This window comes from Elephas maximus, chromosome 2 (genome assembly GCF_024166365.1).
Source record: "Elephas maximus indicus isolate mEleMax1 chromosome 2, mEleMax1 primary haplotype, whole genome shotgun sequence".
NCBI classification, from domain to species: domain Eukaryota; kingdom Metazoa; phylum Chordata; class Mammalia; order Proboscidea; family Elephantidae; genus Elephas; species Elephas maximus.
The window spans coordinates 105894725-105907655 of NC_064820.1; positions in this window are offsets into that span (position 1 = coordinate 105894725).

The window sequence follows — 12931 nt, forward strand, 5'->3', positions numbered from 1 at the left end:
CATTAAGCTGTCTCTACCTTGTCCCCAATCTATGAGGCAGTGAATGTTATTGCCCTGGGTGGAGGTAGATTTAATGTGATAGCTTCCAAAAAATTTACCCACCTCAGTTCAAATGATCAGCTCTTCCAGAAGGTAATTTAGGAAGAATTTAACACTGGAAATTTCAAAAAAGCTGCTTAGGCTGGCTTCTCTACAGAAGAAAAACTAGTAAAGCATTTAAGTATACATACGGAGATTTATGTCAAGGAAATGGCTCACACGGTTGTACAGGCTGAAATGTCCCAGCCTGGGGGTCAGGATAGAGGCTTCTTCTGAATCGTGTAACCTCGGGTGCTGGCGAACCCTAGATCGGCAGGTCAGAAAGCAGGGCTCTTGCTCACAGGTTGTGAAGATAGACGAATCCCAACTGGCAGGGAAGACTGAAGGTAAGCTGTTAGCTCAATTCTCAAGAACCAGAGGTCAGAAAAACAGGGGCTGGCTGCAGGATTCAGAATGAGCAAAAGCCCACAAGCCCTGCCAGAATGTCCCCTTATATTTGACACAGGCCATACGCCCAAAGAAACTCCCTTTTAACTGATTGGCTTACTCACAGCAGATCCCATCATGGAGGTGACTATATTATATCAAATCTCATCGTGGAAGTGATGACAACATCATACAACTGCCAGCCACTGAGAATCATGGCCCAGCCAAGTTGACACTCAACCTTAACCATCACACATCTTGTCAACTTGACACCTGCACACGTCTCCTTAAACCATACATAATTTCTGAATAATGACAACTATAAAGTCATATTTGTGCCTAACATGACACAGCGAACACACATATAACCAAAAATGTGCCAGCCCTATGTCTTATATTTTATAAGTGAAGGAAAAAAAAAATTGTTGCATACATACAAAGCAGAAACAGTCACAACAATTAAAATCCTCATTTCTGCAACTGGTTGTGTGGTTGCAGTAGTTTCCCCTGACTTTAATCATAGGGCATGGCAGTACTAAGAGATGCCCTAAGGGATCTTCTGCATGCCAGATATACTCTTCTTTACTTCCATTATGTAATATCAATCTGATTTCCTCTTGTAATCAGGATCAATCACACCAGCCAGTATGGTAATTGCAGCCTGAATTTTTGCAGGATTAATTTCCCACCCTCTAGCACAAAATCTGGGTTAGCACAAATTTTTTTACCAATAAGTCCAGAGTCATTGACACTCCTTCCTTACTAGGTCCAATCAGCATAATGTCATCAATGTAATGGACCAGCGTGATGTCTTGTGGAAGGAAAGGTGATCAAGGTCCTTGTGGACTAAATTAAGACATAGGGCTGGAGAGTTGATGTAGCTCTGAGGCAGGCAACTGAAGGTGTATTGCTGGCCTTACCAGCTGAAGGCTAACTGCTTCCACATTGCAGGTAGCTGTTACAACAGCACACCAACTGCCAGTGCCAAATTTCTTAGGCTGGGCTCTCCAGAGAAGTAAAACCAGTAAAGCATATAAGTACATATATAGAGTGAAATTTATATCAAAAGAAATGGCTCACATGGTTGTAGAGGCTGGAATGTCCCAAGTCTGGGGTTCAGGATAGAGGCTTCTCCTGATTCACGTAGCCACAGGTGCTGGTGAATCCAAGATTGACGGATCGGAGAGCAGGGCTCTTACTGAAAGGCTGTGAAGACTGGCAAATCCCAGGATCGGCAGGCAAGACTGAAGTTGACCTGCTAGCTCAAGTCCCAAGAACTGGAGGTCAGATGAATAGGAGCCAGCTGCAAGATCCAGAATGAGCAAAAGCCCACAAGCCCTGCCAGGATGTCCACTTATATTTGATGCAGGCCACATGCCCAAGGAAACTCCCTTTCAACTGATTGGCTACTCACAGCAGATCCCATCATGGAGGTGATCACATTATATCAAATCTCACCATGGAAGTGATCACATGATATGAGTACCAAATCACTGAGACTCAGGGCCCACCCAAGCTGACACACTACCTTAACCATCACACCACTCTAAGAGACAATTGAAGATGAGGGTACATCTCTTTCTCCCCTTCTAGTCCTACCACATATGGCTGCTGTCTTAGCTTCTCTAATACTGGCCTTGCTTAGAGCATTAAAGATAAAAATGGTGAACGTAAATAAGGCAGTGGAAATAACTAAACAATGTGTGCTCTGCTTTCCATGTATCCAGGGCACAAGACTGTGACATTCTGAATTATCTCTGTCAGCAGCTGAGGAAGTGCAGGTATATGTCTTCTTGATACTGAGAGGTAGATATGTTATTAAATTGACTCCTTCCTCTCCAGGGGCTTCTCTGTCCCTGAGCTTCCTGAGACACATGTAGGAGTTTTACAGCAGAAAACAGTATAGAATTGTACCCAGAGGGGATACTTTGATTAGAACCCAAAGCATACCAAAAGGAAGTCCTATGGCAGTTGGGACAACTTGCAAATTCCTAATCTCATCCCTGCACACAAAGTTGCCTGGGGGAAAGTCAGCAGACATATGTAAGCAAAACACGGTTGTGTTTTACAGTGCATGGCCAGTCTACTAAGGGATAGATTCATTATGTGCTAGAGACAAAGGTGTTTTCCCTCTCCCTCAGTATTCTGACCCTGAAAGACTAATGAGGGTTTTTAAATGATGCACGAGCAAGAGCTGGACCTTTTCCTTCCCCTTTGGTTCGCAAATCAGATCCCTGGTGTGAGAGCATGTGGGAGTTCCCATTGACTAAGCCCACAGACAACATGCAGAGTTCAGTACTGCTTAAATCTCTTCCCTATGCAGCTGCAAAATAATAACCCCAAAACAGTTTATCAAAGACAAAGAAAACAAAGATTTACAAAACTGTTTGAAGTGCAAAACTTATCCCCATCTTGTCAAAACTTTTAATCAAAAATGTCTTTAGAAAATGAGAGCGTGTAGTAGATTTTCTAACTCAAATACAAATGTGTTCATGCCTCTCTTCAGCCCAGTCCTTCATCAGGACTCCTTGTGATATTGCAACTTAATATTATAAAGGGCTTTTTTTCCTCCCTGCGACTAAAAAAAGCTGAAGAGTTGAGGTCAGAAAATACTATCTCTTAGTTCATTTACTAACTCTGATAAAAAAAAAAAAAGATACATTTGGGGAACTTACTTTGCACATAATTTTTTGTTAGATACTGGGGCTCAGGGCTGAGGGAAGGAGAGTAAGAAAGGAAGTGCTTACAAAAAGGTAATCTTTTCATAGGAGACCACTTCCTAAACCTTTTTATTCCCTGCTAGAATTTATATATAGGTAGCGATTGCTGTACGGGGCAACTTGGCATCTAGAAAAGATGAATGTGATGTAGACAGAGATATGGACAATTCAGTAACAAAGTTCTGTGTTGGTTTTTTCTGAAAAGAGTGAGTGAGAATACCCATGTTTCTCATACACTTTTCAGAGCTCAGAATGTAGAAATAATTTCTTTGGATTAAAACAAATGCTGCTTTCTTTTTCATCAACCAACCCAAACCAAACCCATTGCCACTGACTTTATTTCAACTCCTATCAACCCTATGTGACAGAGAACTCCCCCACAGGGTTTCCAAGGCTGTAATCTTTGGGGAAGCAGACTTTCTCATCTTTCTCCCCCAGAGTGGCTGGTGGATTTGAACAGCCCACCTTTCCTTTAGCAGCCAAGCGCTTAACCACTGAGCCACCAGGGCTCCCTTTTCCATCAAAGGAAAGTATAATTAGAAAATGTTTAACAAGTGAAGCACTATAATGAATTTGAAAATCTGTCCATTATCTTACAAAATCCACATATGACGCGTGCCACTTGCACATAAAGCAAAGCTGTTTAAGCAGTGTGACAGGAAGATCCACAATCCTAGAGACAGAAGGCGTCTAGTATGGCATTGCCCTAGTGACGAGAATAATAATTATGTGCCATAAAGAATTACGTAAAACACTCAATGCTAGCTACGGAAGTGAATGTTTTCCCCAAAGTATTAGTCACATTGCTGTGATGTTTTAGCCCAGGACTGTGAGAAATCAAAACTTAAAAAAGCGTGGACAATCTTCTTAGAGCACAATCATGGAAATTAGTTCATTCTGAACTTTGGAATACAAGGAAATATAATTAGCAGGACAGAGGAAGGTGAAAGCAAGGAGGAACTACAGAAAAAAAAATTATAACTTGTGTGTTGTACAAAGCAATAACCACACTACTTACATGGAGTCGATTCCGACTCATACAGACCCTATAGGACAGAGTAGAACTGCCCCGTAGAGTTTCCAAGGAGCGGCTGGTGGATTCGAACTTCTGACCTTTTGGTTAGAGCTGAGCTTTTAACCACCATGCACCAGGGCTCCGCCTAAAACAGTAGAGGGGCTGAAAAACTCTGCTCTTAGGGCAATAAGTGTTTACTTCTCAGAATAGTAAATGATGATCCACTATACAAGGACAAAAGTAAAGGAAAAACAAAATTCATATACATAAAAACCGGTTGCTGTCAAGTCAATTCCAACTCATGAAGACCCCATGGGTTTCAAAGTAGGGTTTACATGGCTGTGACCTTTCAAAAGTAGATCACCAGGCCTTTTTTCCGAAGTGCTTCTGGGTGGGTTAAAACGGCCAATCTTTTGGTTGATAGTCTAGCCCTTAACTGTTCCCCCCACTCAGGGACTCCATTCGTTGAAATATGTAATATTAATTGTAATCAGGTACTCACAGTTTGTGTTTTGCCCTTACTTTTATTAAAAAGTAAACCACAATTTAAATTTGAGACAAAAATGTAAAATTAAATATTGTGTCATTTTATAGTCTATGCTGTATAAGTGTAGTTGCTTCTTTCAGAAGCAGCATTTTATTATGTAAAAGCCCACATGTGACAAATAATTTTTCTTTTATCCCTGTTGATATGATTTTTGCATCAGGAAAACCTTGTTCTAGTATGGACAGAACCGCTTGCTTCCAAAATCTGTTTGTAAATTGGTTAACAGCAATTCCTTTATTGCTGTGTGACTGGTGAGATGCTTGGGCTGTTGAGGCAAACATAGATTTATTGCCTTTGGGAGGAACTTCCTAGCCCAGCCCCTACTTGGATCTAGAATACACTCAACTTCTCCCTGAATTATTATGGAATCATAATTCCCACAATTATAGTATGTCCATGAGGGAAATCAAAATTATTCTCAGCTTATTGGTGAATAATATACTGGGAACATTATTTTATTTTCAGTAATTTTTTTTTTTTCTCCAAATTCACTAATCATTGAATCTTTATGAAGGAAGCAGCTGCAAACTCTCTACCACAATTAAATGAAAAATAACTCAGTGGAGTGGAAGATTTCTTGAAAGAATGGCTGGATGCCCATTTAAGAAACTCCAAATTATGATAAAACTACTGCAAATGCATGTAAAAATCATATGGATGTCTAGTAAGCTTATTATAATAGTGCCATTATTTTCTTCAGTTTCTAACTTCTGCGTACTAAGTACTTAACCATAAAGCAAACAGCAACAGAGAAACAGCATCTTCTAGTTTGATTCTAAATCTGACTTCAGCACACATTACAGTTTAATTTTCTTCACGTGCTATGATTTTGATTCAGGTACCAGGGTTTCATTTCATAATGGAGCAGGACACATTTCTTCAAAATCCGGTACCTTAACCTTGCTTCATTTATAGTTTTTCATTAAAAGCAAAGAAATTCATAGATTTTTTTACTGTGAGTTAAATTTGAATAAACACCCGAATATTTCATCTTTTCATATTTAAATGTTTAACTTAAAGATACTGAAATAACTTCAACGTACTCCTTGAAATAAATAAACACTACATGTTTTTAAAAGAATATTCCTGAAAATTATTTGAATACGTCCTAAGGGAGAAAAGGGAACCCTTCGACTGGTGGTGCAGTAGTTAGAGCTACAGCAAGCTACACAGCTAACCAAAAGCTGGCACTCTGACTCCCTCAGCTGTCCCCTGGGAACCCTATGGGCAGCTCTACTCTGTCCTGTGAGTTGACGGCAATAGTTTTTTTGATAATGGAGAAAAAAAAAAAAAGACAGATTTCAAATATAAGGGTGAGAAAGATATATATATACTTTTTTTTTTTGCATGTGACTTTTAATCATGAAGTTTATATTCATGAAAAGGCTCAATATAAGAAAGAAAATTATTGTAATATACATTTAAATTTAAATCCACAAACATAGTAAGCCAGTTCCCATCACGTCAGTTCCAACTCAGTGTCTCAAGGTGTAAGAGTAGAACTGTGCTCCAGAGAATTTTTCAATGGCCAATTTTTTGAAAATAGACCACCTGGTCTTTCTTCTGAGTCACCTGTGGTTAGACTTGAACCTCTAACCTTTTGGTTAGCAGCCAGGAATGTTAACTGTTTGCACCACCCAGGGACTCCATATGCATAGAAAAACCAAGACCAAAACCAAAACAAACCCTTTGTCATCAAGTGGGTTCCAACTCATAGCGACCCAACCAGACAGAGTAGACCCGCCCCATAAAGCTTCCAAGAAGTACCTGGTAGATTTGAACTGCCGACCTTTTGGTTACCAGCCGTAGCTCTTAACCACTATACCACCAGAGTTTCCATACGCACAGTAGAGATATCTAATTCTTTTTCTTTTAAAAGAAAGCTTAGCTTCCAATCTAGTTTTCTCCTGAAAAACACTGTTCGTTATATTTCACTGACTCCTTAGTGAGGTAAACCAATCTTTCTCTGCCATTTTGTTTAGTGCTAAGACGACTCCATCCACATATATTGACCAAAATTGAGGACGCTTGCACCATTGACCAGTAAATTTAGGTTCAAGAGCAGTCAACAAATGTTTATTCAGCACCTGTGATAAAGCAGACATGTTATAGGTACTGAGTGTACAACAATAAATAAAAAGACAACAAAATCCCTGCCCTCATGGAGCTTGCATTCTGGTGGGAGAGACAGACAATAACTAAAGAAAAATAAATTAAATGTTTAGAATGTTAGACATAAAATTTGCTAAGAAGGAATAAAAGAGTAGAAGTCCAAGACGAATGTGAGTGAGTGTGTATGTGTGATTTTACATATGACGATATATAGTAGCTAGGGGAAAAACTGTCCCCAAGTAATTAAAAAAATGCATAAAATTAATTCAGTTTATGCCCTGAGAGGGATCAACAAATTAGTTGAATGAAGTCTGATGAAAATATTGTAACAATGTTTTTCAAGAAGTAGATATGAACCTACTTTAATAATGTGGAAGATAGATCTTTATTACATTGTGCGTTGAAACGCATCGATCTGTCCAGTCTGTCTTCCGCATTGTCTTTCACAAGTGGAAGATTCTGTGTAACAACCAGTATGGTGTTTCACCTAGTTGGAGGTATAGAATTGCAAATGAATTAACAGTAAGCGACTAAAAATATTTTGGCCCCAAACTTCGGTCCCATGTATATTAGAGTAAATTATATAACGCACAAGAACAAGTGATCTTGGCAAACTAATTCGAATAATCTAAATTAAAAAAAAAAAAAAAAGAAGGAAAATAAATGAACAAACTAAACCTGTTGCCGTGGAGTCCGTTTTGACTCATAGCAAACCTACAAGACAGAGTAGAACTGCTTCATAGGGTTTCCAAAGGATGGGCTGGTGGATTCAAACTGCCAACTTTTTGTTTTTTTAATTGAATAATCTAAATACGTGGTACTGACATAAAATCTACTTAAAAAAAAAGAGGAAGACGAAAACATTCATCACAGGAAAAAAACACTGGAAGTGCATGTGCTTGTGTATGTCACAGTGAAGGCATTTAGTTTTTAGGAACTGTCTCATAATTGCATCTCATAGTTTTTTGTGAACCAAACCAAACCCGTTACCATCCAGCTGATTCCAACTCATGGCAGCCCCATGTGTAATAGAGTAGAACTGCTCCATAGGGTTTTCATGACTGTAATCTTACTGGAAGCAGATCACCAAGCCTTCCTTCTGTGGTACTAGTGGGGTGGGTTCAAACTGTCAACCTTTAGGTAGTAGTCAAGTACAAACTGTGCCACCCAGGGGCCTCTTACTTCCAGTAAGGTATCATATTCCTCTACCATCTCCACAGTAGAATTTATGAATCTCCTATACTCTGAACAACTGGTTTCTAAAACCTTCTTCCTGTTCGTATTTTGAGGAGCCCTGGTTGGGAAGTGGTTAAAGCCCTTGGCTGCTACCCAAAAAACCTATCTCTTACTCCACAGGAGAAAGATGTGGCAATCTACGCCATAAAGATTATAGCCTTCAAAACCCTGTGGGGCAGTTCTACTCTGTCCTACAGGGTCACTACAAGTCGGAATTCACTCGAAGGCAATAGGTTATCTCCTTAGTTCATAACTGAGCCACTCTATCACTTATACTCCTTAGAACATCTGTTTTGTTCTAGTATCCAATAAAGAGATAGTTCCTGTTGTGGACTGAACTGTGTCCCCCCAAAAGATATCTTCAAGTTCTAAACCCGAGTACCTGGGAATGTGAACTTATTTGGAAACACTTTTTATGTATGTTCTTAGTTAAGTTAACATGGGGTCATACTGGAGTTGTGGTTGTTGTTGGGTGCTGTCAAATGCATTAAGACTCATAGTGACCCTATGTGCAACAGAACAAAATACTGCCAAGTCTCGTGCCATCCTCACAAATCATTGTTATGCTTGAGCCCATTGTTGCAGCTATTGTGTAAATCCATCTCCTTGAGGGTCTTCCTGTTTTCCACTGACCCTCTACTTTATCAACCATGATGTCCTTCTCCAGGGACTGGTCCCTCCTGATAATATGTCCAAAGTATGTCAGAGGAAGTCTTGCTATCCTTCCTTATAAGGAGCATTCTGGCTGTGCTTCTTCCAAGACAGATTTGTTCATTCCCCTGGCAGTCCCTGGTGTACTCAATATTCTTTGCTAACACCATAATTCAAAGTCATCTATTCTTCTTTGGCCATCTTCACTCATTGCCCACCTTTCACATGCATATGAGGTAATTGAAAACACCATGGCTTAGGCCAGGTGCATCTTAGTCCTTAAAGTGACATCTTTGCTTTTTAACACTTTAAAAGAGGTCTTATGCAGCCAATTTGCCCAGTGCGATGCATCTTTTGGTTTCTTAACTGCTGCTTCCATGGGTGTTGATTGTGGATCCAAGTAAAATGAAATCCTTGACAACGTCAATATTTTCTACATTTACCATGATGTTGCTTATTGGTTCAGTTGAGAAGATTTTTGTTTTCTTTATGTTGAGGTGTAATGCATACTGAAGGCTATAGTCTTCGATCTTCATCAGTAAGTGCTTCAAGTCTTCTTCACTTTCAGCAAGCAAGGTTGTGTCATCTGCATTTTACAGGTTGTTAATGAGTCTTCCTCCAATCTTGATGCCTCATTCTTCTTCATATAGTCCTGCTTCTCAGATAATCTGCTCAGCCTACCGATTGTATAAGTATGGTGAAAGGATACAACCCTGATGCACACCTTTTCTGACTTTAAACCACGCAGTATCCCCTTGTTCTGTTCTAACAACTGCCTTTTGATCTATGTACAGGTTTCTCATGAGCACAATTAAGTGTTCTGGAATTCCCATTCTTTACAATGTTATCTATAATTTGTTAGGATTCACACAGTTGAATGCCTTTGCATAGTCAATAAAACACATGTAAACATCATCCTGGAATTCTCTTCTTTCAGCCAGGATCCATCTGACATCAGCAATGACACCTCTAGTTCCGCATCCTCTTCTGAATCCAGCTTGAATTTCTGGCAATTTCCTGTAAATGTACTGCTGCAACCACTTCTGAATGATCTTCAGCAAAGTTTTTTTCTTTTTTTTAATTTATTTTTTATTATTGTACTTTAGGTGAAGGTTTACAGAAAAAACTAGCTTCTCATTAAACAATTAGTACACATATTGTTTTGTGACATTGGTTACCAACCCTTCTCTACCTTGGGTTTCCTGTTACCAGCTTTCATATCCCCTACTGCCTTCTAATCCTTGCCCCTGGGCAGGCGTGCCCTTTTAGTCTCATTTTGTTTTATCAGCCTGTCTAATCTTTGGCCGAAGCGTGAACCTCAGGTCTGACTTCATTACTGAACTAAAAGCGTGTCCAGGGACCATACTCTTGAGGTTTCTTCAGTCTCCGCCAGACCAGTAAGTCGGGCCATTTTTTTTTTTTTTTTTTTTGGTGAGTTAGAATTTTGTTCTACATTTTTCTCTAGATCTGTTCGGGACCCTCTACTGTGATCCATGTCAGAGCAGTCATTGGTGGTAGCCAGGCATCATCTAGTTGTGCTGGACTCAGTCTGGTGGAGGCTGTAGCACTTGCGGCCCATCAGTCATTTGGACTAATCTTTCCCTTTTGTCTTCAGTTTTCTTGATTCTCCTTTGCTCCAGATGGGGTGAGACCAGTGGAGTATCTTAGAGGGCCACTTACGAGCTTCTAAGAGCCCAGATGCTACTCACCAAAGTGTAATGTAGAACATTTTCTTTATAAACTGTGTTTTGCTAAATGAGCTAAATGTTCCCTGAGACAATGGTCCCCACAGCCTTCAGCCCAGTAATTCGGTCCCTTAGGGAGTTTGGATGTGTCTATGGAGTCTCCATGACCTTGTCTTGGACAAGATATGCTGGCTTCCCCAGTATTGTGTAGTATCTTACCCTTCACCAAAGTTACCACTTATCTATAGTCTATTTAGTGTTTTTCCATCTTTACCCTCCCCTCCCTCATAACCATCAAAGATTGTTTCTTTTTGTATGTAAACTTTTTCATGAGTTTTTATAGTCATGGTCTCCTGCAATATTTGTTCTTTTGTGATTGACTTATTTCACTCAGTATAATTCCCTTCAGATTCACCATGTTGTGAGATGCTTTGCAGATTCATCATCGTTCTTTATCATTGCATAGTACTCCATTGTGTGTATGTGCCATAGTTTGTTCATCCATTCATGTGTTGATGGGCATCCAGGTTGTTTCCATCTTTTTGCTGTTGTGAACAATGTTGATCTTTAGTAAAAATTTGCTTGTGTGTGACATTAATGATATTGTTAAATAATTTCTGCATTCTGTTGGATCATCTCTCTTTGGAATAGGTACAAATATGGATCTCTTCCAGTCAGTTGGACAGATAGCTGTCTTTCAAATTTCTTGGCATAGATGAATGTGCACTTCCAGAGCTGACTCCGTTTGTTGAAATATGTCAGTTGGTATTCCATCAATTCCTAGAGCCTTGTTTTTCATCAATACCTTCAGTGCAGCTTGGACCTCTTCCTTCAGCATCATCAGTTCTCGACCATATGCTGCCTCTTGAAATATACTGGAGTTGGGTGGACCTATAAAAAGAGATACAGAGACAGACACACAGAGAAGATGACCCTACGAAGACAGATTAGAGTTATATTGCCATAAGCCATAAAATGCCTAGGACAACAAGAAGCTAGAAGACGCAAGGAAGGATTACTCCCCTAGAGACTTCAGAGAAAGCATGGCCCTGCCTATACCTTGATTTTGTACTGCCTGAAGCATGTCTGCCTTCAGAACTGTGAAAGAATAAATGTCTGTTGTTTTAAGCCCTCTTGTTTGGCAGCTCAGGGACACAAATACAAGTCCTTTATAAGCATAAACCTTTATAACCATATCATCATTCAGGATCACTTGAGGACATAAAGGTGAAGACTTTGGCCTGGGTACTGAATCCATTAATGAAGAATTAGAAATCAGAGCAATCAGCACCCTTTTCAATGATTTCTTTCCCGAATGGTCCTTCATGGGGTCAAAGACTGCTGCTTTCTCTTACTTCCAGTACTTGGACCTGTTCTCAGCAAGAAGAGTGCTTCTGTGATATAACCTTATTAAGATCCTGGTCTTAGCTAAACCATCTCTGGCAAGGGGTGATCTGTATGTATAATCTAAAAGAATACTCTGAACAACTGGTTTCTAAAACCTTAGTCCTGTTGTCCTTTTTTTGCAACTCACCTAGACACTGATTTTGCAATTTTAAGAGCCCCACCAAGAGTTGCTTACAGAATGCTTGAGGTTTTTCAAAAAAGAAAGGACCAAAAGCTGAGCTAATTTGGTAGTGTGTTACCTTTTGAGCATGATCATTCTTGTCGAGCATACCCACCTCTCTCTCTAAAATAAAAGTGAATGATGCTCGTGGGAGTAGTACTGCCTCTGCCAATTTTATTTTTCCCTAGAACCAACCAAGATATACACACCATACCTACATTAAAGAAAAGGATTATGGCATCTTTTATTTCTGAGCAGAGTTATTCCCTCTTCCTGTTCATGGGTCTACTTAGTCAATTATTGTGAAAGTATGGACCTTCAATATATATGATTTAATACCAATGATGACAATCTCTCCCTCAGGAAACAACTCATGTAAAAAAAACCCTTTTGGAGTTGGACCATTAAGAAAGGGAGCAAAGGTTTCCTTCTCAAAGGAAAAAATCCCCTGAAGCTGCATACAGAGAAGATGTGTTTCCAGATTATGCGTGATACACATCAGGCAGTGCTTGACACCTGTGTCAGAAGGGAGGGCCCATTTGTGTTGTAGTAGTGACCGGTGTCAGGTAGTTCAGGTTAGAGATACCAGGTGTACATGCCCCAAGCCAGTCTCAAAGGCAGCCTCTGTTCTTCCAGGCCTAGCTGAGTGTAGAATGTCAGTGATGAACAACGTTGAGAGAGCTAGTTCTAACAGTACTGTGTATCCAACTGTGTTGGAAATTCCCCAGGGAAGCCTGTTTCAACAGGACTTATAGCTACAGTTGTAGGTCCAAAAGGTTCAAGGGAGTCTTTGAACTTGAGGATGCCTATCATTCCCAGGTTTTGAAAGCCTGTAAGAACTGCTGGCTGGCAGTGGCAAGGAAACAGAGAAGGAAATTAATAAGCTAACTCACTTTAGCCATGATTTATTGCACATCATGTTTTTCTCTTTTT